The sequence below is a fragment of the Kogia breviceps genome, chromosome 6 (assembly GCF_026419965.1).
Source record: "Kogia breviceps isolate mKogBre1 chromosome 6, mKogBre1 haplotype 1, whole genome shotgun sequence".
In the NCBI taxonomy this organism is placed as follows: Eukaryota; Metazoa; Chordata; class Mammalia; order Artiodactyla; family Physeteridae; genus Kogia; species Kogia breviceps.
In genome coordinates this window covers 138453652-138481455 of record NC_081315.1, presented here as the reverse complement: position 1 = coordinate 138481455, position 27804 = coordinate 138453652, and the positions used below count along the sequence as shown (strand labels likewise).

General features: G+C 34.3%; 1 long non-coding RNA gene and 2 pseudogenes across 1 annotated transcript in view; 2 read left to right on the top strand and 1 right to left on the bottom strand.

Annotated features, from left to right (window-relative positions):
• The window catches only part of LOC131758227 (putative tyrosine carboxypeptidase MATCAP2 pseudogene), a 71255-nt pseudogene extending 66871 nt beyond the window's left edge, over nt 1-4384 (top strand).
• LOC136794446 (uncharacterized) overlaps nt 1-27804 on the bottom strand; it is an 821984-nt gene that overhangs the window by 583207 nt on the left and 210973 nt on the right. The window lies entirely within an intron of this gene.
• On the top strand, nt 10555-11094 carry LOC131758226 (ribose-phosphate pyrophosphokinase 2 pseudogene; annotated as a pseudogene).

Here is a 27804-nt window from a genome sequence, read left to right as displayed (position 1 = left end):
ACACAGAGGGTCTGCCTTTTCTCTTAATCTTTTCTGGTGCCTCTGGCTCTGGGGGTGTGATTACAAGCTCCTTTGGCACTGCTTGGCACTACTGAGTGGAATAATACTAAAGCTATCCATTAAGAAGTAATAAGGCCATACTATGAAATAATAACACTGCATTGTAGTAAACAATGGTACCCAAATATATTGAATATGTTGAAATAATTCATGCAGTATTAAAAATGTACAGTCTAGAGAAAAATTTATATTGATTGATTAGGAACATGGCTACAAATATCAGAAAAGACGTACCAACTCACTCAAAGAACTAAAATTTTAGCATACTTTTAAATTTTCAAGGATTTAACAAAATACATTGCTTTTGTTTCTCCTCAATGAACATTTCCCCACCAAAATTATCCACCTAACAATGAACACAAACGTGTGAAGTGACTTTATTCATAATTTTACAGCAAGAGGTTTCCTTGAATGTCATAGAACAGTTCTGCCTGCATGTCTTAGATGCTTTTTATTATTTATGGAAATATGTCATAAAACTGCCAATAACATCTCCTGAATTTGTTGTTCTAGTCCATTTCCCTAGGGGAAAGTGTATAGGTAACAGTATCCATCCTCACATTGCCATTATTGTTGCTTTTGTAAGTAATCTCAACAATAACCAAAAAATGACTGTAGAATATTCACTGTTTAACTTACATCCAGTGGCCATTTTGTGCTATTTAAAAAATAAAAGACATGCACTAGTGGATACAATACTCCCTGTACTTATTTCCAGTACTTATTGAATTTTTGAAGTGGCTAGTTGTCAAATTTGTGAGCATTAAAATCACTTTAAAAATCAAAAAGCAAGAAGTCATTATTTAAACTATAGAGAAATACTTCAACTGACCAAGGACTGGGCACTGTATCACCGTGACAAATGGATGAGAGTGTCACTCCTCCCCCCAAATGACATGTACATGTCAAGTAAAAATTCTAATGTCAGGATCAAAGAAAAGACCACTTCACTAGTGTCCCATTATGATGTGACACCCATACCGGGCTCAAACATGCCACAGACTATTATCAAACTCACTTTGAATTATTAAACAGATGTTGAGACTATGCAAATGAAAGGATAATCATATGTCTTTGATTAGTTGATATAAACAGATAACATGAAATAGTATATTTAAAAACTCTATACCTTTCTTTTCATTTTAAATCTCTAGAAACCCCCATTTTGACAGTTTTCTCATTCTCAATTATTTGGTAAGTTAAGTAGTTAGGAGATATTCCAAGATGTCACACTGGTGAAATCTTTGGGACTTTAAACAAAAATGTCTACTTGCCAGCTTTCTCATTAAGTGGACTCAATGTGGGATTAAGGATGTTATTTTTCATTTTTGAAATAAGCACAATTCAATTGGCTACATGATTACAATTCACATTATTCTTTCCTTTATCACATGTAAGTGTATTCATTATACATTTTTGTGAAGTGAAAAAGAAAAAAAAGGATAGAATGACATATCATTGTCAGTATAATAAAATGGATCTTCTTAGCCAATTAGTATTTTCTTTTGTTTCACATCTCAAATATAATTTTAGTTGGCATCTATGTCTGAGCATATATACATCTCACTACCGAATCGTGACAAGGATCGCTATTGAACTCAGAAACTCATCGTAAGTCCTGATCAAGTCAATTTCTACGTGGTCACTTTTTATAGTTGTAATTTGTTGAAATCTCATGGGCCTTGCACATTTCCAAAGCTGGTAGATTACAATTAAACTTAAGTTTCAAGCTCAAGTGTAGGAATTAGTTTTAAATCACTAAATCAGCCCTTACATTCACCATGGAATCTACTGTATGATTTCCTTAGGTTCAACATACTCATCAATCTACTGGAGGGAGGTTGTAGTAGCTTCAGGCACCTTCATTGCCCTGTCCAATGTCAGTACAGCCCTCTGATCATATCTGTTTGTGAAACAGAATTGTAACAATACTGCTGTACACGCTAAGAGACTTGGCAATTGTTAATACCTCTGTAAGGATTTCTTTATTTCTATTTTATCTGCCCTTTCTCTCCATAAATGCATCATTCAAAATACCAAAACTTTTCTAAAATATTTCCTAATATTTATTTTGATTTGATAATTGCTTTCCACATTAAAATTAATTGATACAAAGTATATTATTGTGATCAATTTCACTCCCTACTTCCCTACATTCATTCATTCAATCATTCAACAAAAAGTTTAAAAGTTATTTACTGCATAGTAGGTGAGGCATACTCATAGATAATTGGAAGGTATCAGTGACCAAAAGAAAAATATATAATAATCATTTGAGTTTTATTCTTTTTCATGATTTATTCCCATTACAAATAAACTATATATGGAAATACCTTCTTACATGTAACAGCCATTTGTATTTCATTTATTATAAAGTATGTTTTGCCCATCTTTCTTTTGAGTTGTGGTCTTTGTTTTTTCATTTGGACTACTGTTTTATTTAATCAGAATTTATTTATTTAATGCTACCTGTTGTACACATTGCAATTTTTTCCAGTTTGTGTTTTTGAAATTGATTTTCTTTCCAGTAATATTACTGCTATTCAGATAACTTTCCTTTAGAGTAGCCATCGGTACCAATTTTTATGTGTGGGGTTTGTGGTTTTGTCTCTTGCTAAATAAACACAACCATCCACACGCTGGTATATTTTCTAATAATTTGGTGATTTCATTTTTTATGTTTAAGTCTCTGATGCAACCAGAATTTTTGATGATGCAAAAATTTGACGTTAAGATAAGTCTATATATTCACCAGGTTTTTAACCGTTTTTTCTAGCGATGTTACTTTGCAATTTTCTCCCGAATGCTCTGACATTCTACCTATATTTAGTGCTATAATTCTGTTATGTATTTAGATAAATTTCTAACTATTCTTTTTTCCCACTTTCCTGTCTGTCTACATATATGCATAGTAGAAAACAATTTTAATTATAGTAGCATTACAATGTAGCTTAATAATGCAGAAAAAAAGTCTCCACTGTCTCCCAATTGTTCTTTTACAGAAATTTGCTAGAAATTCTTGTATATTACATGATAAAATCAACTTTATTGGTTTATAATTTACACACAATAAAATGCACATCTTTTACATGCAGAGTTTGATGAATTTTGGCTAATTGACACAGTCATGTAGCCACAATAAAGATCACTTTAGATTATCCCCAGTGTTCCCTGGTGTCCCTTCCTAGTCACCTTACCAGGGCATTGAACAACCACTAATCTGTGTTGTCATTATAAATTTTATTTGACTCTTCCAAAGTGTCATATAAATAACATTATACAGAGTACCTTCCAGCACCTGCGGGCTGGAGGGAACGCTGCTCGCAGCTCTCTGTCAGCACGTCTTAGTCTGTCCTTACCCGCCTTATCCTGCACCCGGTCGCGGAGAGCAACCTTCCTCCGCGACCCCGCGTCTGAGGCACGGCTGCAGGCTAGAGGCCGCCCGCGCGGTTCCTGTCTCGCCCTCGCCCCCAGCGCCCGCGGAGCCCGCTGCCCGCGGCCTCATTGGGACGATACTGGAGTCCATTCGCGTGACGGAAAAGCTTCACTGGCCTGAGCAAGAACTTGCTAAGAAGTCTATTCTAAATGCAGAAGAGTCCTTGATCATTGACAGCAAAAGAAGCATGCCACATTTATCTCCTGTAATACTAAAAGACATTTTCACAACTGGAACTAGTAGTTACAATGTCCTACTACAGAGCAAAGAGGAGAAAGAGTATCTTTCTCAAAAACAGTCTTCCTCCACCTACTCCAAAAGATGTAGAAAACCCAGCAAATCTCGTAGCTCTTCACATAGTAAAGATCTTCGCAAGATGAAAGCCCCAGCGCCTGGGATGGGGAGTGGTACTTGGTACTGCCTAGAAAGGAAGCCTGCTGTTTTTGTCACTAGTTCAGTGTCAAGTCCTGAAAAGTTTATACATGGTATCTCTGTCACAGGAAACAGCATAGTACTGCCACCTACACCCACAAATGAAAGAAAGGTCAAGCGACGTCATTTCTCTACTTTTCCAAAGCCAAAGCCGCAGCCTCAGCTGTCTAGAAGTTTTGAAAAATGAGATGAATTTTCTGGAAGGAAATTTTGCGTACTGACTGCTATAAAGCCCACCAGCTTGGAGAAAGAGAAAGGGAGACTCTTAAGTCTGACTTTACCCACAGTCCTCAGTTTGAATATGCTAATCCTTCTCTGCCAAGTGTGTTAGCCAAGCACAAAGCAACGGACAGGTTTCTGAAGCAGGTAAAATGCTACTTCAGTAGTGATATTTCATTTTATGTAATGAAAACAATTATTTGCCATCTTATAGAAAGCCAAAAAGAGTTGTTTTAAAATATTCCAATTACTTATAGTTAACTCCCATCCAGAACATGTAAATATGTGACAAGAAATCTGTAGGTGTCACAGCTCATATGTAAACTACTTTGCACTAATCAAAATCTACAAAGAATCTATTATATAGACGTTGTGTCAGGAAGCAACTATATTAGGAAAAAGCTTCAGATTCTGGTTCCAAGCTTTCATTTGGGAGTTACAAACTTACGGCCCATTGGTCAGCCCACAGACAAGTGTTTGTGTTTTCTTTTTGATTCTGAATGCCTTAGATGGAGCATGTAGTATCTCTGGTTCTCCCTGTTATAGTACATTCTCAGCTTGCTTAGGCCCCTAAAGGCATTTTGGGGACTAGGCTTGATACTTGCCAAAGAACTTTTTAATACTTTACTGAAATTGTTAATAATCATCAAATACTTAAGTACTCATTTAAAGAAGAAAATAATGGAATTTAAAAAATTATCTTCAAGGTTAGCAAATCATGATGTGGATGATATAAGCAACACCTTCCAAATTGCTCAATTTAGATACTTAGCACATAGTTTTGTGTGTTAAGGTCTTAAAAAACTTCAAAATCCACTTTATTTGAGGAGAAATTGGCTGATGTTTACCTTCAGGGCACAGAGTTGAGATCATAAAAGCAGATTACATTTGGTTAAATTAACTTGGTACAGGTTTTTATAATGCATTAGGTTCAACATGGCTTTGCCAGTGATTGAAAATCTGTCTGTAGGCTAGGTAAAGTTGCATGATTCCATTTGACTGTGGCGAATGCCTTATTTCAGCATTTTGCTGCAGTGCAAGTTCTTTGGACTTGCGACCAGCAAATTTTTTATTGTTTGGCACAAATTACACGGAATCTGACCAGTCTTTTCAAGCCATTATGTAAAGTTTATTTTAAGATTAAAATAATTTTAATCTTGCTATTTATTTTCCCTTGTTAGAAGAAACCTTTTCTACTGCTTCTGTTTTTTGAAGGTACACTCCCCCCTTTCTTTTACAATTGGAGTGTAGTTGATTTGCAAAGATGTGTTCGTTTCAGGTGTACAGCAAGGTGAATCAGTTATACATATACATATATATACTCTTTTTTAGATTCTTTTCCCATATAGGTCATTACGGAGTATTGAGTAGAGGTCCCTGTGCTATGCGGTAGGTCCTTATTAGTTATCTATTTTATATATGGTAGTGTGTATTACATTCCCTGTTTATTGAAATATGCTGAGATTGTGCTAAACACTAATAAAAATGTCAGCTATTTTAAAAAGTAATAATATTATACAGTTTTCCCTAATTTGTTTCTGACCACTCGCACTCAGCATCATGTTATGGAGATGCATCCATCCATGTTGTTGTGTGTATCTATAGTGGGTTTTTTTTTTGCTAATTAGTATTCCATTGTATGAATATAACATAACTTATATAAGCTTTCACCTGTTGATAGAAAAATGCTGGGTTGTATTTACATGCATGTTTACTTTTCTAATAAACTATCAAGCAGTTCTCCAGAATTGTACAATTTTGCATTCCCACCACCAGTGGATGAGTTTTCCCATAGCTCCGTATTGATGCTAACAACTGGTATTCTCAGTCTTTTTAATATCAGCCATTCTGATAGATATGTCATGGTACTTTATTATGGTTACAAATTGCATTTACCTGATGACTAGTAATGTTGAAAAATTTGATGTAATTATTAGCCTTTTTAATATTTTTTACGTTAGATGTCATCCCACATATTTTGCCTATTTTGATTTGGTAATAATAAACACTCTTCTCTTATTCCTGCTTTTAACAAGAATATTAATACTGGGTAACATCATGTGATACTTATTTTATAATGTTACAATATTAGCTTACCAATCTATCTAATATTGTTAAGGAAAATGGCAGTTGACTTTTATTGTGTTAGTTCAATATCAAGGAGGCTTTATTTTTGATTCATCATAGTTGTTTATAATCTTCAATTTTGTATTGTCAAGGGAGCTGTAACAGAGCAAAATAGTGGATCTGACAGGTTTATGTATCACATTCAGGTAGTGTGCCCAGGGTTAGTATGGGGTCTCTCAATTCATTAAGACCCATGTCTCTTTCATTTTGTTCTATTGGATTCAACTTGTAGATTGTTTTAAATGTTCCATAATGTTTGTTCTTGATCATGTCATCAGGTCTGTATCTATACGATCATCTTTTTCAAATTATTATGTTTCTTCTATTTGTGATTATTTTCCTGGTGTCTGTATTTTAATTCTTCTGATCCATGAACACAGCATATCTTTCCATTCATTGTGCATCTTCTTCAGTTTCTTTCATCAATGTCACGTAATTTTCAGTGTAAAGATCTTTTACATCCTTGTTGAAATTTATTCCTAAATATTTTATTACTTTTGATACAATTGTAAATGGAATTGTTTTTCTTTGTTTCTTTTTCAGATAGTTCATTGTTAATACATAGAAATGCAATGGCATTTTGCATATAGATTTTGTATCCTGCAACTTTACTGAATTCATTAATTAGCTCTAACAATTTTTTGGTGGAGTCTTTAGCATTTTCTATATATAAGATCATATAATCTGCAGAGAAAATTTTACTTCTTCCATTCCAATTTGGATGCTTTTTATTTCTTTTTCTTGCTTATTTGTTCTGCCTATGGCTTCTAGTACTATATTGAATACAATTGGTGGGAGCGAGCACCCTTGCCTTGTTTTTGATCTTAGCAGGAAATCTTTCAAACTTTCACCATTGAGTATGATGCCAACTGTGGATTTGTCATATATGGCATTAATTATGTTGAGGTAGTTTCCTTCTATAACCCATTTATCAAGAGTTTTTATCTTGAAGGGATGTTAAATGTTGTCAAAACTTCTTTCTGCAACTATTGAGATTTTTATTTTTCATTCTATCAATGTGGTTATCAAATTTACTGATTTGCATGTGTTGAACCATGCTTGCATCCAAGGGATGAACCCCACTTGATCATGGTGTGTGATTCTTTTAATGTACTGTTGAATTCAATTTGCTAGTATATTATTGGAAAGTTTTATATCTATATTCATCAGGGATATTGGGCTGTAGTTTTCTTTTCTTGTAGTGTCCTTATCTTGCTTTGGTATTTAAGTAATAATGCTGGCCTCATAAAATGAGTTTGGGACTGCTCCCTCTTCAATTTTTTAGAAGAGTTTGAGAAGGATTAGCCTTAATTCAGTTTTAAATGTTTGATAGAATTCACCAGTGAAGCCACTGGTCCTGAACTTCTCTGTGTTGGGATTGAATCAGTAAGGAAACTGATGCAATCTCCTCACTTGCTTCTGGTCTATTCAGTTTTTCTATTTCTTCATTTCTTCATGATTCAGTTTTGGTAGGTTGTACATTTCTAGAAATCTATCCACTTCTAGGTTATTCAATTCACTGGTGTATAATTTTCATGGTCGTCTCATGATGCTTTGTATTTTGGTGATGCCAGTTGTAATTTCTCCACTTTCATTTCTGATTTTATTTGAGTCTTCTCTCTTTTTTCTTAGTTAATCTAGCCAAAAGTTTATCTATTTTGTTTATCTTTTTTTAGAAAAACAGCTTTTAGTTTCATTGATCTTTTCTATTGTTTTTCTGCTATTTATTTGTGCTCTAATCTTTGTTATTTCCTTCCTTTTGCTAATTTTGGGCTTAATTTGTTCTTCTTTTTCTAGTTTCTTGAGTTGTAATGCTAAGTTGTTTATTTGTGATCTTTCTTTTTTCTTGTTAGGCATTTATCACTATAACTTTCCTCTTAGAACTGCTTTTGCTACATCCCATAATTCTTGTATGTTGTGTTTCCATTCTCATTTGTTTCAAGATGCTTTTTGATTTCCCTTTTCATTTCTTCTCTTACCCCCTGGTTGTTAAGGAGTGTGTTGCTTGATTTCCATATCTGGCCTGCAGGAAACAGTCTATAGAATACGTAGTGGGGGCCACCCTGGTGCTGTTCCAGCCAGCAAACTGGTTTGGTAGATGTCTGCCAGGAGGCCAGATTTACAGGGTCTGGTTTGGAGCTTTGGGCCACGGAAGCTGCCTGAGACCAGGGGAGCCAGCTTGTGCAGGGATGGGCCAGAAGGCATGAGTTACAGGAGTCTAATGGAAGCTTCCCACCTAAAGCTGTAGGAGTTGGCCTTGTGCTAGAGCTGGCCAACATTGGGGTCTGCAATGAAATCAACTGCTCATTTCACTCTTTTTTTCCCATGGTGTCTCACTCAGTGCTGGGCTCCCTCAGCTTAAGCGTGGGCTGAATGATGGGGATAATGTGGATCTATCTCTTTTATACTCTTCGATGCCTATTTCTGTGCTTTATCTGGGTGCTATAAATCCTCACCTGGAATCCCTAGCTCTTTGTGAAAGTATTTTTTTGCATGGATAGTTCAAATTGATGTTTTGGGGAGGAGGCAGTGCTAGAAATTCCTATATCACCATCTTGCTGATGTCACTGCGTACGTTGTTGAATTTCTCAGTTGACTAAAACTATTTGTGCAGTTTTTCTTAAAATAGGAAGATTCTCTAAAAGTTTCATCATATTTGAAAATATTTTCCTTTTGTTATTATATTTAAATACGGTTTAACTCAGTTTAAAATTCTTTGCTCACTCTTTCTTTTCCCAAAGACCTTATAGTCATCGTTCATTTTCTTCTAGCTCTGAATTCCCAATTTTAATATCTGAATTCAGACTTTTTTTTTTAAGTTAGGAGGTAACTTTTACTCTCTGTACTTTCAAAGGATTTATTCTTCATCTTACAAACATGGCACAATTTTTATTGGTATCCAGCATTTCTTATTTGGAATAGTATATGATACATTGTGTTACATACATTTTTAATTGAAGTATAGTTGATTTACAGCGTTGTGCTAGTTTCAGGTGTACAGCCAAGTGATTTAGTTTTATATATATATGTATGTTATATTCTGAAGTCTTTGTATATTTTTGGAATATTTTGTCATATTTTTTAGTATTTCTGTAACCACCTTATTTGTCTCTCTTCCTCAAAGATACCAATTATGGATACATTGCGAATACAGGTATATGGAGTATACCTGACTATTATGCACATCTAAGAAATGTCTCTGTAAACAACTTAACTTTTTGCTTATTCTCCTCTATTTTGCTCACTTACACTTGAGCTCATGTTTATTTTCATTAACTGTATTGAGCAGAAATCATTCTCTTTTTTGAGACCTTAAATCTTTATTTCTGCAATACTTTTATAGTCTCTTCCTCTTCTTTTCTGAATTTTTCTAGCTTATATTCTATACTTGTAGAATTCTAAATTTTTTTCCTAAGAACTTTAAAATATATTATGTAGTTTTATTGACTTATGTAATTTTTAAAAGAAATCTCTGTACATGAATTTAATGTAATGTATGAGAAAAATTTTGTGTGTATATTCTTCTTTGTGCTGTCTTATTGGTCATCTATTATCCCTATAGAATTTTTTATACCTGATATGATAGGTCCACTTCTATTATTACTCATTTTAAATGGAAATAATTCTTCCTGAACCAACCAAGTACCTTTAGGGCTATGCTCCAACCTGTGAGAAAATTTTCCTGACTCACGGTAAATGCATAAACGATGGAAGGGTAGGAGTGCTCTTTGTTTGTGTGTGTGTGTGTGTGTGTGTGTGTGTGTTTGTGACAGAGAAAGAGAGAGAGAGAGATCATTGATATTAGATAAGCAGTTGTATGGATGCTTATATAGTTGAAAGCTTAGGAGAGAGATGTGGGGAAAGTCACTCCACCCAAAAAAGATCAAGTTGCCCCTGAAAATTCAAACTGTATATTCAGTATAGAAAAAATATTATAGTTAATTATTATAGTATGACAAAGTCCTATTTTTTAAATTGTAGAGCTATATAACATGACAGAATGACTTCAGAATCAATCCATCAGTAGGATTTAAAATGTCTATTTGTTTAATTATGATTTATTTACCTAAATGTTTATGTTATTTGGAATATTTTTTAATAATCCAATTTAGCATTGATAGAATATAATTTAGATTTTAAATCGTCTTACATTTAAATTCTTAAGTTAAATTTTTTAAATTTATACTTAATATCCATCCATGTATAATCAAGATTTGTTTTTTATACAGTTATTTAGCTATTTTGTTACAATTGATAAGGATGTAATTTCATTATCTCCCATGACTGTCCTGACGTATGAGCTGAAAGTTTCTTTCTGCCAAATCCATAATAGTTATACTTTTATTAATGAATACTGCATCACTGTTTCACCTGACGCCAGGGGCGCCAAAAGGGTCACGTCAATCGCAGACAGGTTGAATGTGGAATTTGCCTCGATTCGCAAGGAGAGGAAGAAGGCAAAAGAAGTGGACCGGACGGTGCTGGTGGGCGATGTGAAGGACCGCGTGGCCATCCTTGTGGATGACATGGGCGACACGTGTGGCACCATCTGCCATGCTGCGGACAAGCTACTCTCGGCTGGAGCCACCAAAGTTTATGCTGTCCTTACCCATGGGATCTTCTCTGGGCCAGCTATTTCCAGAATAAATAATGCCGCCTTTGAGGCTGTTGTTGTGATAAACACTGTCCCCCCAGAGGGCAAAATGAAACACTGCTCCAATATTCAGGTTATTGACATTTCGATGATCTTGGCTGAGGCGATTCGAAGGACCCACAGCGGTGACTCTGCGTCTTACCTGTTCAGCCACGTCCCACTGTAAATCCAGGATTTGAGGTGTGGAAGCAAGCCTGCTCTGACTTCTGACTTGCGTGCATTTGTCTGATTTTCTAGCTTTAGGACTAAGCAGTTATATTGATGCAAAAGCATCAGATCTTTGTATACTCCCAGGTCCACTGTTTTCTCCCTCTTAAAACTCTCAACCATTTATTTTCAGTTTGGTGGGGAGCGCAGTGGTTATATGATCTTTAAGTGAACACTCTTAAATGAGAAATGTTGTTATCTTGATTTGTTCTGATAGGTGACCTTTTTTTCCTTTGTTGTCATTGCTTTGAGGCCACAACTTTCAAGTTTATAATTCCATTGTGGAAGTTCACAGTTTATGTATTTCAGAGTTACCAAAGGTCACCTCAGATTAACGCCTCTGTGTAAATATAAAATGATAATGCCTATGGACATTTGGGTGAAACCCTGTAGAGAATTAGCCTTTTACTTCTGAGTGAACCTTAGAGAATTTATAATACCCTGAATTTTGAGTATTTGTTTTAGTGATCAGGTTTCCAATAAACCATTTTGGTTATTATGCTTAATTTGGACAAAATTTTATGTAGCTAAAGATGGCCACTGACATGTTTATTTCTGGTAAACGTTAGACATATCAGAGGCAATGTAGTTCAGTATCTTTTCATTGCCATTTCTAAAATACATAACTGTCACTTATCTGAAATACCTTGTCCTAAAATTCCAAAATTTTGTTCAGCAATAGAGCTGATTGAGAGACTGTTTTGAGATAGTCTGCAAGTTCACTGTCACATTCACGCTCTGTCCATCCCAGATGCACCTCGTGTTCTGCCATCTTGTCTTTCTTAATGTCCTGTTCTTAGCTCTAGCTTTTACTTTGCCTGTTTTCCAAGACTTTCATGTTGTGGATTTCCATCACAACAAAGACTTCTTTCCCTAAATCCCCTCATATTTACTAGTCTGATCTCTGTTTTGCTTTTGACATGATAAAATAATGAATTTTTTGTGGGTGCCTCCAAATACATTTTTAAATATTATTTCCTTAGTGTTGATTTCATGGTTTTTTGCCTTTTGTAATCACAAGTAGCAAGCCTCCTAGGCAATGGATTATTTTAACTAAAGCTGTTAAATGAAAAATGTGGGTGAGAAAGGCCTACAAAAAAAGGACAAATAAATAAACATTAGTTGCTCCGTGAAGTTAATGTTCAAATGGTGGCCCAGGAGTGATGGTGGAGGGAAGATAGCTTTATCCACAGGTGGCTTCTGATGACTCCTGAGTGAGGTGACCCCATCCCCGGTGGCAGGTGGCAAGCATCGACTCTGAATTTTCCTAAGTGCACCGTTGGTGGATAATCAACTGAGTGCTTCCTCCCCCGAAGAAGAAAATGTGCCTGCACAGACAGAGGCCGGGAATAATAAATAACAATCTCCTTCTGCTGAATCTCAAAACTTGAAGAGAAGAAAGTCTCTGATCTAAATTCTGTGGTTGGAAAAATGAAATCTGTTTAAGTTGTTGACAAACCTGAATAGCAATCTTAAAGGTTTCAAACCACTACAGCAGAGGTTGAATCAAAGTTTAAAAGTATCGCTTTAGTCATTGCAGAAACGAGCATTCTGCTGTACCTTAAGATGACTTTTGAGAAAAAAAATAATAGTGTAGCCTGGTTAAGCTCAGCTATGCAATACAATGGACTTTATCTAGACAAGAGTTGATTTGAGATATGTAAAGAGCCTGTTTAGATGTATGTATTTTTATTTTTGGCAAATGAGTAATATCTGTATTTCTTGAAATTTCTATGCATAGAGAAATGAAAATGTAGTTATGAACGCATGCAGGTAGACAGCTTGGCATCCCAGTGTAGACATGTTGGCAATGATTAAAACCAGTTGGTTTAAAGGTAGTCATTTCATTTAAGATTTAAGAGTCTAACTCATAGAGCTAGTTTTAAAACAATGTTCTTCAGATAAAGATATTACAATCGATATTGTCATTCTCCGAATTAAGAACTGATTGTTTCTATGGTTATTTATCTCCACTTTTGTATTTTAAAGTACTTCTGGTACATCTATCAACTAAATAGACTTAGCCCTGCGCAGCGGCAATGTAGACCTTAATTATTTGATGGTCCAGTTCAAAAAAAAAGATGAAGACAGCCTTGAGAGCAGCTTAATCCCAGAACTCGTGAGTCCCTTGCTGCTTATGCAGAAACATTTCAGTGAAACCACCAAATATATTGATTGGTCCTGTCCGACTCTGCTGCATGACAGTTGACTTGGCATACATCTAGCCAAAAAAGGGAGTCAAAGAAATATGAATATACCAAAGTTACTCAGTTTTCCAACTTAAATTACATTAACCAGCTTAAAGAGATTTGTAGTATAACATTCCTTTGGTAGATATGATGTCAAATAGATTCAGGAACTACATCATTTTTAGTGCTTGCATTGGTTTAAAATATAGGATTTGAAGATCTTCCAACACTGTACTAAAGACATTTCAATAAAATCATGCTCCTTCTTTCAAAATAAAAAAAATACAAAGACAGAGATCTAAACAATTAGTCAAGTTTGAACTTGTCATGGACACAATAACATACCCACTGGTCACTGTTAGCATACTACAAACTACTTCATGGTGACTTTTTTTTTTAAACTAAATTTTAATTTTTACTCTAATAAAAAAAAAACTATACAAAAAGATTCACTGACCCTTAAAAAAACATGGTAATTGTCAAGTCTTGTAGGTTTTTCTTAGGAACACAGTTATTTTCTAGTTATAGATCTCAACATTTACTTTCTAAAATCTATAAAAATGGCATCAAATGATTTCCTGATAATCATAATAATAATAAACTTCAGAATTGATGCCTGGACTATAAATTTATTTTTTGCTCAAAGTTAGTCTGGTAAGTTTATTTTTTGTCTAGGAAGCTTACAAAGATTAATTTTATTGGTTCTCTTTCCCACACCCCCAGATACATAATGATGGAAACTACAATATTATTTTGAGCACAAGTACTTAAATACCCATTTAAAACTCAACATAGAACTAAATGGATACAAAGTATTTTCAGATTTGAGTGTGGACTTGTGTTATTTCTCTTCTAAGATCTAAATGCTTTCAGAAATTTAAACTATCAGATTTCCCTGCCCTAAAACTCAATGATAAAATTTCCAGAAAACTGAGCAGTCAGGAATCAATATTTTACTTTGGTCACTATAATTTCATAATGTATTAAACATTTGGATTCCATTTTACTAGAAAATGATCACAAATGTATTAACCAATATATTTTTGTGAATTTCAGCTCAAGAGTTATGTTCGAAAAATTCAAATATATGTGTTGTAGACAGGCCAAAATGTAATGTACCATGTGCTATCTTCAACTTCTATTTTGGCACTCAGTAATCTTGACAGTATGGTAGAAAAAAAGGAAACAGAGATAACACGCTTGTTTAGAGTGTGACAATATTGATTACAGATTTTTTTCTTTAATCACTTTACTATCATGAAATTAATATTGAACATATGACATATAGGAAGACCTTTGTCATCCCACCTTCTTAACATTGATTCAACAGTTACATTATGAATAAGAGTTGGAATGATGGCCTGAATTTTATAAATGATGTTGACAAATATATTGAGCCTTAACAAAATATAACAAGTTCTATATTTTATATTTACATATGCCTTTTTAATTTTGAGCTCTGAGAATTTAAAAAGCATATTTTCTGTATTATTTTTCTCTGATAAATCAATTATTTTGTTCACTAATAAAATTTTTTTTACACAGAGAAAGTATATTCTGGAAAAGGAAGTGAACTCCTAATTTCTCGGCAAAATAGTCACATGATATAAATGTTAAACATGTAAAAATCATGGGAAGTATATAGTATAAACACATTGAAACATAGAGGTTTTAATTTAAAGGTGAATACTTGACATTCTGTACTAGAAAAGAGTAATAAGATATACATGATTAATGTAAATACACTTTATTTATATAACCATTTCATAAATTTGAAAGAAATAAAATTTAAATCAAAGATCAAAGATATTGCACATAAAGTGATTAAATTAAATTTTTACAAAATTAGGGTAAATAGTGTACTGGTTAAATATGAAAGTATGAACAGGATCTAAAGGATACCTCTTCAATCAGGAAATTAAAACTTCTAGGTTTGATGAATAATGTTTGCAATATAAAATTATATGAAATGTGAAAGCAGAAATTAGGAAACTTATGAAAATCATTACACATGAAGCAACCTTGAAATTCTATTCCTTCTATATTCCTATCTTATTCTGACTTCCTTAATGAAAGCTCATAAAATTCTCATATTGGATAATAAATGGGATCAGCAGAGAGAAAAATGGATATAATGACAAAGAAAAGATTTATTAGAGCAAGTTGAGACTTATCTCTTTTGAATTCAGTTCAGTTAAACTAGTATATGCTGGGCTTGTGCTATGTGTTATTTACTTTTCCAGGTGCCAATCCTATCCTCATGTTCAAGAACATTAGAGGTGAGATTCAGACAATATCGACTGAGCAGACAAAAAGAGAAATTTGGAAATGGTTAAGCTTCTTGAATTTTGACAAGAATTGCTTCCAAACAGTTAAATGTGCCTTAAATCCGTATACATTTGATGTGACTAACAGTAATGATATCTAATTACAATGTATCCACTACCACCCCTTTCTACTTTGACTGTGAGAGTCAATCTTTTTCCTTACCCTCTAAAAAAATATTAAAAACTAGCATGCATGAAAAGTTTTCAGACAGAGAACAGAGATCAACATTTCAGAATATTATTATTTTGTTCACTTGCCTATCAGACCATATGTAAATTATATCTTGGAAGAGGGTGGCCATGACTCTATAGGACCAGGCTCTGGAAATAATAGAGGCAGGTTATTCACCCAGACTCTTTCCAGGTAACAGTAGAATTATGGCATGGAAAATATCCAGAAGTCCATGTGGCTATCAAGATAATTTTTCAAGATTTCCGGAGGAAGATTGTACAGTGGCTTGTTACATTACTTGAATAATATACATGGAATGATCTTAGAAAAAGGCCTAGGACATGGTAAATAATGAATAAATATTACTTATTATTAATAATAATTATTAATTAAATACAATTACTATTAATTTCTATTATTAAATTCCCAGGTTTTATTAATTTTTTTTCACTCCAACATTTTATTTTGTACTGTCAGCCAGAGGAGTTCATTTTGAATTTATATAATCAGGGTTACTTCTTCTGGAACTGCAACCAGAACTTTCTACTGTATTATAAAATAACATGAAATTAATGCATCCGAAGTTAAATTTTCCAACAGCTGTCTTAAAGAATAATTCACATAAGTTACACATATTTAGAGTGTACAGTTTAAGTTCTGAAATACAGAAACACCTGTGAAACCCTCACTATAAAAAGACACTGAACGTATTCATTGTCCCCCCAAAGTTTCCTCATGCCCCTTCATATTTCTTTCCTTCCTCTTTATTCCTACCCCCTCCCCATCTCCAGGCATACTCTGATCTGCTTTTCATATATACTTAGATTTTGCACATTCTGAAACTTTATAAAAATGAAATTATATAGTATCCATTCTTTTATGAGGGCTGTGGCTTCTTTAACTCAGTAAAATTAGTTTGAGATCTCATCCATCTTGTAGCATGTATTCATTTTTATTCTTGAGTAATATTCCAAAGTATTGATATACTGATTTGTTTATGCATTGAACCAGTGATGAACATTTGAATTGCTTCCAGATCTGAGTTAAGTAAGGCTTCTATTAATATTCATGCAAAAGTACTGACATGTGCTCACATATCTCATAGGTATATACTGAGGAGCAGAATGACTAGACATATGGTAGGTAGGTGTATTATTAAATTTAACAAAACTGTCCAACTATTTTTCTAGCTGATTGTCTCAGTGAATGAAAATTCTAGTTTCTTCTTATCTTCACTAACCTTTGGTATGTTTGGACTTTTTAACTGCCATTCTAAGTGATGTGTACTTAACTTGTTTTTTTAGAATAATCAGTATATTGGACTATTTTTCATGTGCTTATGTACCATGTGTTTATCTTTTTTGGTGAGTGTTTGTTCAAATCACTTGCCCATTCTAAATTGGCTTTCTTAAAATTGCATTTGAAAGGTCTTTACATATTCTGGATACAAGTAATTTATTGTATGTATGGTTTGCCAATATTTTTCCAAGTCTGTGTATTGTCCTTTCATTTTCTTAGCAGCATCTTTGTAGAGCAGATTTTTAATTCTGATGAAGTCCAGTTTACCAACTTTGTTTTTGTGTAGCACGTTTTTGCTGTTGTATCCAACAAATCTTTGTCTAATTCATGGAAACAAATATTTTCTTCTATGTTTTTCTCCAGAACTTTTATAGTTTTGGTATTTACATTTAGATTTCTGGTTTATTTTGGCTTAATTTTTGTATATGGTGTGCAGTATGGGTCTAAGTACATTTTTTGTGTATGAATATCCAACTGTTCTACCACTGCTTTTTTAAAGTCTATCATTTTCCACTGAACTGCCTTTGCAACTATATCACTATTCCCTGTCTTGTTCTATTGCTCTATTTGTTTGAATTTATGCCATTATCACACATCTTGATTGTTGTAACCTTATAATATCTTATAAAACATAGTGTTGGCTTTATAAATTTGTTTTCTCTCTCAAAGCTGTTTTGTATATTATATAATTTTGCATTTCCATATAAATTTTAAAATCAATTTTCGATTCCTGCAAAGCACCTGCTGGGATTTTGATTAGGATTCCTTTATATCTGTATATCAATTTGGACAGAATTGTTCTCTTAACAATATCAAGTCTTTGAACTCACGAACATGGTATGTCCTTTACTTATTTAGATCTCTTTAATTTATCACACCAATGTATTATAATTTCCAGTGCACAGGTCCTTCATATATTTTGTTAGATTGATCTCTAATGTGTTACATGCTTTGACACTATTGTATATGTTATTGATTATAAATTTAATTTCTGATTATTCATTGCTATAAGATACAATTGATTTTTTTTTTTTTTTTTAATGGTACGCAGGCCTCTCACTGTTGTGGCCTCTCCCATTGCGGAGCACAGGCTCCGGACGCGCAGGCTCAGCGGCCATGGCTCACGGGCCCAACCGCTCCGCGGCATGTGGGATCCTCCCGGACCGGGGCACGAACCCACGTCCCCTGCATCGGCAGGCGGACTCTCAACCACTGCACCACCAGGGAAGCCTGATACAATTGATTTTTGTATAAAGATGTTATTTCCTTCACTCACTTATTAGTTTTTGTGTTCAATTCACTTATTTGTTTCAATGGGTTTTATAGATTCCACTGACTGGATGATCATACTATTTGCAAATAAAGATATACAAGATCATCAGAAAAAAATCTTCCTTTTTAAATTTGGATTATTTTTTCTCATCCTATTATATTGACTAGAATCTCCAGTACAATGATGGATAGAAGTGGTGGGAGTAGTTGACCTTGTTTTCTTTCATATCTCCAGAGTAAAAGATTAAATTTTCACCATTAGATATGATGTTAGTTGTAGATTTTTTGTAGATGCTTTTTATCAGGTTTAGGAAGTCTCAATCTATCTTAAGGTTTTGATAATTTCTATCAGTAATGGATGTAGTATTTTGTTAACTGTTTTATCTATATTTATTGAGATGGTCATTTCTTCAAAATTTTTAAAAATTTGATATAATGAATGAATTGATTTTACAAGTGTTAAATCAACTTGAAGAAACCATACTTGGTAACCGGGTATTATTTTTTGTACTGATAGATTCAATTTGCTAAAATTCTGATTATAATTTTTACAGTTCTTTGCCATATAATTTTCACTTCCTCATAGTGTCCTAGTCTGTTTTTGTTGTCATGGTGTTCCTGGTGTTACAGAATGAGTTGAGACAATTTTCTGGAGGAGTTTGTGTAGAATTGGTTTTATTTCTTCTTTAAATGTTTAGTTGAATTCACCAGTGAGGTCATCTGGGCCTAGATTTTTCCCTGTGGAGAAGCTGTTTAACTATTAAAGATATACTGTTCCTCTCTGTGCCCTTGGTGGCCTCAGATTTGTTAGTCTCAAGAGATTCTTCAGCCCAGTGATCTTCAGAGGGTAATTCTCCAGCTCAGAAAATGTTGAAACCTAGGTATCCCTTCCTAGGAACCAAAATCATCAGAATAAAGAATCTTGGCAGTGATATGACACAGCTGAAAATGTCTGAGAGAGCATATAAAAATGGAAGTAGAAAAATAAGAGTAAGAACCTGAGACTGTAGAGAATACACAGCAGAAACCTTTTCTTGTAGTGTCATCTTGAACCAGTTCTGGAAATCAACTCATGCTTCCAAAATGAACATGAAGTGACTGTGAACGAGGAGTCCCTGTCATCAGCTAGAGTCACACTCAGGTCTCATGTGAGGTAATGAGTGTGCAAGACACTTCTGAGAGGAAACAGAATATGGCTGAAGAACACTGAAGGGAAGACAGGCATTGGATGGGATCTGCTGACTAGCTGATTCTACCACAAGGAAATTCTAACATTTGTTAGAAGTTTAAAATATCTCAAATTATGTTAGAACTTTAAAAAGCAATATACAAAATGGATATCTCCCTATGATGCCAGAAGTAGTATGTTACAAGTAACCTCATGATGAGAGAATCTCTCTATATTTATGTTTTATCTATATATTTATGTTTATATGTATGTTTATATTTACAGGTTGTACATTCTGAAAAACCAGCACAGATGATTTGAAATACTGACCAGGCTGAAACCAATAATATTTTCTTTTTCTGTTGTGTTTTATGTGCTTCCTCTCTTCTCTGGATAACATAAATTTTCTGCTATTTTCCTCAGCTAACAATATCAATGCTTGGGTCTTACTATGCATTGGGTGGCAGAAATATAACAGAGAAAGGAAATTTGCTTCTACTTTTTAAATGTTTGGATATCGAGGTTAATTAATGTCTAAGAAAGTTTACAGCATGAAAGTAGTTTAGAGCAAGACAGACAGATATAAAAAGAAAGGGAAAGAGAGATGGATGTGAACGAGTCCATTGTTTATTTTAACATGCTAACACTGTCCATCAGAGAAACTAGGTCAGATGATTGTCATTGTTTTACTGAGCTCTCTCCTCCCTTGGAGAAGTATACTTAAGTGGAGAGGATAACGACAACAATAATAGCTGACATTTATTGAGTGTTTATTACTTGCCAGACTGTTTTTCAGCATGAAATATGTACTCCCTCCTTAGATAGTTCTTTTACTTGTATAATATTACAATAGTCCTTTCAGGGATGTATTATTACTGTTCCTATTTTAACATGAGAAAACTGAGATACCAGTGAAATTAAGTAAATCGTGAGGATCACAAGCTGGTCTGTTGTGGCTTCAATGTTCCAACCCATCTGCTTTGTGCCTTTAGCTTGCACTAAATTATACTTCATAAATGTATTTCTCTGCACTTATAATTTGACAGGATATTGGTATAATGTCTATCTGCTCTGAGATAATATGAGGGAATTCAAATATGTATTCATTCCCTAACAAATAACTAGAAAATAAAGTTCAAACCACTTAAAATAGCATTAAGATAACCTGTATGATACATATGGTTGAATGAACTATTTCTTAAATCCCTTATTATCTCTCTCATATATTCAAATACTCCACTCAAGCTGTTCAAATTCAGATCAGCTGCAGTAATATGTGCCCAATTCTTCATTAAATACTTTTGTTGTTTATTTTATAAATGTCAGAAAAATACAATTTAAAATAAAATTAATTCAGTGCAGCAAGCAGGTAATTTTTTAAAGATGAAGGATGTAATTCACCATGTGGAGATAACTCAAAATTCTTTTTCCAAAAATATTACTGGAGACATTATAAAGAACCAGTAGAAATCCAAGAAAAAAATCTGTTCAGATATATAAAGAGATCAAGTGAATGTTTTCATTGGTATAATATTTTTAGTCTTTGCAAAATGCAAAATCAATATTCACATATCTTATAAAATGTTCATAGGTAGAACTGTGTATTTATTATTTTCCAATAATCTGTGATTATCAAAAAATGCTCTAGTATCTTTTTCCTATTTACCCACCCCATCTTTTTTTTCCTCATATAGCCTATATACGTACGTTACTCCAAACTTTTCTCCATACGAATGAAGTAATACACAAAATATACATGGAGGATTTTTTATTGTTTAATAAAAACTGGTTCATGCTATATAAGTTTTATCTTCCAATTTTTCATTGTATGTAATTATGTTTTTATTATTTTAATTAATTCTTTTTATTGCCTTAACATTTATTTTATTGTTTGTATGGTTACAACTTATTCAGAAACTCAAATGTGTTAGGCATTCATGTTGTGGATAGTTTTGGTACTATAAGCAGCTCTACAGTAAATATTATCTACTATAAAGCTTTTCAAGTATAATTTCTATTTTGATCTAGTATAGCCCCAGGACTGAAAATGTTGTGTCTAAGAACATGAGCACTTACACTTTAATAGACACTGACTGTTTCATTTCTCAAGAAGGTGGGAAATACTTCACATTTCTACTACTTAGTGCATTAAAATACTTCTCCCTCAGCATTAGGTGTTATCATTCCCCTTCCCACTTTATTTTATATTATCAGTTGTTAGAGTCATATTTTTTTCACTTTGTATCGTATTTGGAATAAGGATGTCATTTATAATGAATATTAAATTTATATTTGCAAGGTGTTTCCCCTGATGTTATATAAAATAATGCTTTGTCTTAGATTTTATGAAATATGGTTAGTTTTAAAAAGCTCATTCAGGAGGTACAAAACGACTTAAGAAAATCTGTATGATTTGAAAATGCTGTGTAGTACTTTAATTGGCAATTTAATTTTACTTTTTGGTAACACATAAAAAATAAGCCTCTTAATATGTATAACTGAATCACTTTGCCATACACCAGAAACCAATACAACATTGTAAATCATCTATACTTCAGTAAATAAATAAAACAATGAAAAAATAAGCCTCTTATAAACAATGTCATCTTCAATTCAACAAAATAAGCAATATTCCACTATGTTGAACCGTATACTTAATACCTACAAAACATGGGGCCAGAAGAAAAGGTGAAAATAAAAATAGCTCCTCTCTCACCATCATTACCAATAATCTACATACATGATAATAAATTATTCATTCCATCTTGAAAACTGGGTTAAAGGTCCTAGCTCATGGAGAACAGAGAGGACACAGGGGACACAGCAAGCATCCCACTGAATTGGAGCTGCCACTCCCCACTGGTCACTTTATGCTCTTTAGGCTAAGGATCAGGGGGCAAAGGAAGGAGTTAATTTGCTGTCAGTGGTAATAGATCCTGATTACCATGAGAAACTGTAATTGCCACTATAAAATCACAGCAGAAAGAAAAGTATATGGAACCTATGGAATTCACTGGACACCTGTTAGCGTGGTGTATATATGTACTGTGATAATAGAAAACAGCTGTGATAAGAAAGGCAAAACAACTAAGACTCAGATGGCTGGAGCGTGGATCTGTGAGTCCTTGACTTAGCCCATTTGCACAGCTGTAACAAAATACCACAGACTGTGTAATTTATACACAACAGAAGTTTATCTCTCACAATTCTGGAGGCTGGGAAGTCCAAGATCAAGGAACCAGTAGATTTAGTGTCCAGTGAGGGCCCACCTCTGGTTTCACTGTATTCTCACATGGTAGAAGGAGCAAAGGAGCTATCTAGGGTCTCCTTTATAAAGGCATTAATTCCACTGATCAAGACTCCATCCTCATAGCCTAGTCACCTCCTAAAGGCCCCACCTCCAAAACCATCTCATTGGTCATTAGGTTTTAACATATGAATTTGGGGGGAACAAAACATTCAGACCATAGTAGTCATCTCACCATATAAGCACAGCTGCCTGATCAAAGTGCTGCCCAAGGGTAAGAGAAATCTAGAGTACGTAAGGGAGAAGAAAGATGGTGAAAATGTTTCAGCTATAAGAGCAGTTGCAGCAGCAGGACTGTAGCTTGTTTCTTAAAGACACCACCTTGAAGAGGAAGCTGATGGACTGTACCTTCTGTCTCAGAGAAGAAGTAAGAGCACCTTGTTTACACACAATGTGTTCCCTCTTGTAGTATCAGAGATGGTAATAATGAAAGTACAAAGAAATGTGAGTGGCACACAGGACTGCACCACACATCTCTGATTGTTAATTTCAGCCCCACACCTGTCTCTTTCTTTCTTTAACTGTATCTGTTGCCTGGACTCTGTTACTGTATTACTAGAGCCTGATACTACTAGGACCTAAGAGTAATCAGATAAGAAAAATGATCTAGTTTTCCTAGATTAGATGTATTCATTTCTGAATTTATATTAACACACAAACTTTTATATGTAGGAATTATATCATTATAAAATTATATGAATAAACATTAATTTGAAAATACTTAACTATACAAAATTTGAAGTATGTCAGTATTTAAATACAAAAGTATTTAAATATATTTGAGTAATTTTTCAAAGTTATGCATTTAAATAGCAGAACTGAGAGATAAATTGGGAGACTGGGATTGACACAGATAACACTATTATATATAAAGTAGATAACTAAAAAAGACCTGCTATATAACAGAGGGAAATCTACTCGATACTCTGTAATGATCTATATGGGAAAAGAATCTAAAAAAGAGTGAATATATACGTATAACTGATTATATATACATATATGTATACGTATATTATATATACGTATACGTATAACTGATTCATTTTGCTGTATAGCAGAAACTAACACAACATTGTAAATCAACTATACTCCAATAAAAAATAAATAGTAAAATTGATATTTGAACTCATATTAGTCTGATTACAACTTGTAAATTTTTGTCTGTCATTATATTCTTCCTCTTACTTTAAATGATTTATAAAATAGTACTGGGAAAATTAAAGAAATATTAATAATTAGAAGAAGAAATGATTCTCATTATAGAAATAAAAACACAGTAAAATATAATTTGTTTAAATTTAAAAAATAGAAACATTTTGGAATCTTAAGTTATTGAGAAGGAACAATACATATACAAGACAATTTTTGAGATAGATTAGTAATAATATAAGACTTTCACTACCAAATATTAAAACTCTAATTATATCGACTATACACAATAGGTATAAAAATGGGCAAAGAATAGATAGAATATGGAGTTGAATTCTGTTGCATAACTGATTACAACAAATGGATTCACCATTTTTAAGAATTATTCAAAACCTGTATATGTCAGTAATGTTCTCTGTAATCCAGTGTCTATTAACACACAAGCAGTTTTACGGATTCTCAATGAATATATTGCTAAGAAATGCCATTTAACTCTGTCTTAACTCTAGGTTTAGGCAGTAGTAAAGCTAAATTGGGCAAGCAAGGCCACGGTATTTTACAATGCTCTATTTTCCCTGTCTTTGTATATGTTATGTTTGTCTGTTTTCACTAAAAAGCAAATTCATGTATAACATTTTGTGTTGTGAAGTTAATTTTATCAATTCACTTGATTATTCTGAATAAGTAAATAACAAGTTTTTGAGGAAATTAAAAATGTGGGTTAGGTTGACCTTTTTTTAAGTTGATGTTTCAAGAGTATGTATTAAGTTATCTACTTGGGTAATTATAAAAGTGTTCAGTGTAGATACATGAATATGTCATCTACTGCTTGCATAGAGATGAATAAAAATAAAATACAAAAAAGTAGAAACATTTTTATTATAATAGATAATAATTGGCATAAAATATTTTTAACTACTCAATCAAAAAATTACTGTGGGGCTTCCCTGGTGGCGCAGTGGTTGAGAATCCGCCTGCCGATGCAGGAGACACGGGTTCGTGCCCCGGTCCGGGAAGATCCCACATGCCGCGGAGCAACTAAGCCCGTGAGCCATGGCCGCTAGGCCTGCGCGTCCGGAGCCTGTGCTCCGCAACGGGAGAGGCCACAACAGTGAGAGGCCCGCATACCGCAAAAAAAAAAAAAAAAAAAAAAAAATTACTGTGTAAGAAGAAGCTCTTCTGTTTGCAGTTGGTTAGTATGAGAGCAGAACTGTTTTGCATTTTAGAGGTTAAAATATTTAGGCCCGGGGCTTCCCTGGTGGCGCAGTGGTTGAGAATCCGCCTGCTGATGCAGGGGTCACGGGTTCGTGCCCCGGTCCGGGAAGATCCCACATGCCGCGGAGCGGCTGGGCCCGTGAGCCATGGCCACTGAGGCTGCGCGTCCGGAGCCTGTGCTCCGCAACGGGAGAGGCCACGACAGTGAGAGGCCCGCGTACTACAAAAAAAAAAAAAAAAAAAAAAAAAAAAAAATTTAGGCCCAATTATTTTTATAGATGCCAATGTACTTTTTCTCTTTCCTTCCCTCCCTCCTCTTCCTTCCCTCCCTCCTCTTCCTTCCTTCCTTCCTCCCTTTCCTTCCTTTCTTTCTTTCTTTCCCTTCCTTCTTTCTTTGTCCCACTCCCTCCCCTTTCTTTTCTTGCCCCCCCTCCCTCCCTCCCTTCTCTCTTCCTCCTTTCCTTTCTTTCTTCCTTCCTTCCTTCCTTTCTTTAACTGAATACATATACTTTCCCATTACTGTTGTTTAATTTTCTCCTTATAAAACAAATTAATAAGAAGACACCTTTTAGTTATCCAAATGAATCACATCCTTAATAGAAAGCAGACCCTAATTTTTATGCCCAGGGAAAGATCTCATACTTCACTAAGTGGGCAGTATATTTAGGTTTCACTTTTTTCTCCTTTCTATTTCCCTCAAGTCATTAGGAAGAACAGGGGTACTCTTTTCTCAAAACACCTGCATTTAATTGTTGGTTATTGTTTGTCCCATAGGAAGACATGAACAGCTGGATTAAAATAAAATGTAATGATAGAAGAAGAAAAAAAATGAAAGAGAACATTCTCATTTGGTGGATGATTTACATTGTTCAGGGGGAAAAAAATCCAACAAAATTAAATAGGAGTTCTGAGGCTAAATAATTTATGCTGTGGTTTTGCCAAAAATTTTTATTTTTACTTCTGTCTTTCTTTGACTCCATCATGTTAATGCTCTGAAATAAAGGCATTATTATCTGAAAGTCAATATACTGAAAAGTATCTATTAAAACCTCATCTTAGAGAAAAAAACAAAACAAAACAAAACAAACTACTGTAGTTGACTGAGCTCTCAGGCTCCTGTTTGTTTATTAGTGAAAAGATTTCCCACAAAGCTTTGGCTGCTAGTCAGAGTCTACACTTAAATGCATGTAATTCAATAAGATCAAAGCACTATGTCTGAGAGTTAAAGGGAATGGATGTTGGAGGTAAAGGTTCTGAAGTTCATGACTCCTAGAAGGGAAGGGGAATGAAAGGATCTCAGCGAAGAAGGTAGGAGACCTTCAAGATGGCGGAGGAGTAAGACGTGGAGATCACCTTCCTCCCCACAAATACATCAGAAATACATCTACATGTGGAACAACTCCTACAGAACACCTACTGAATGCTGGCAGAAGACCTCAGACTTCCCAAAAGATGCCCTCAGGCAACCTACCCACAGAGGCAGGGCCAAATCCAAAGCTGAACCCCAGCAGCTGTGCGAACAAAGAAGAGAAAGGGAAATCTCTCCCAGCAGCCTCAGGAACAGCGGATTAAATCTCCACAATCAGCTTGATGTACCCTGCATCTGTGGAATACCTGAACAGACAATGAATCATCCCAAATTTGAGGCGGTGGACTTTGGGAGCAATTGTAGACTTGGGGTTTGCTTTCTGCATCTAATTTGTTTCTGGTCTTATGTTTATCTTAGTTTAGTATTTAGAATTTATTATCAGTAGATTTGTTTATTGATTTGGTTGCTCTCTTCCTTTTATATATATATATATATATATATATATATATATATATTTTCCTTTTTCTCTTTTTGTGAGTGTGTGCCGCTTTGTGTGATTTTGTCCGTATAGCTTTGCTATTACCATTTGTCCTAGGGTTCTATCTGTCCTTTTTTTTTTTTCTTTTAGTATAGTTTTTAGCACTTGTTTTTTTTTTTTTTTTTTTTTTTTTTTTTTTTTTTTTTTTTTTTTTATTTTTTAACATTTATTGGAGTATAATTGTTTTACAATAGTGTGTTAGTTTTCCTTCTACAACAAACTAAATCAGTTATACATACATACATGCTCCCACATCTCCTCCCTCTTGCATCACCCTCTCTCCCACCCTCCCTATCCCACCCCCCCAGGCGGTCACAAAGCACAGAGGTGATCTCCCTCTGCTATGCAGCAGCTTCCCACCAGCTATCTAATTTACATTTGATAGTGTATATATGTCCCTGCCACTCCCCCACTTCGTCACAGCCCACCCCTCCCCCTCCCCATATCCTCAAGTCCATGATCGAGTAAGTCTGTGTTTTATTCCCGTCCTACCACTAACCTCTTCATGACATTTTTTCCCTTAGAGTCCATATATATGTGTTAGCATACGGTATTTGTTTTTCTCCTTCTGACTTACTTCACTCTGTATGACAGACTCCAGGTCCATCCACCTCATTATAAATAACTCAGTTTCATTTCTTTTTATGGCTGAGTAATATTCCATTGTATATATGTGCCACATCTTCTTTATCCATTCATCTGTTGATGGACACTTAGGTTGCTT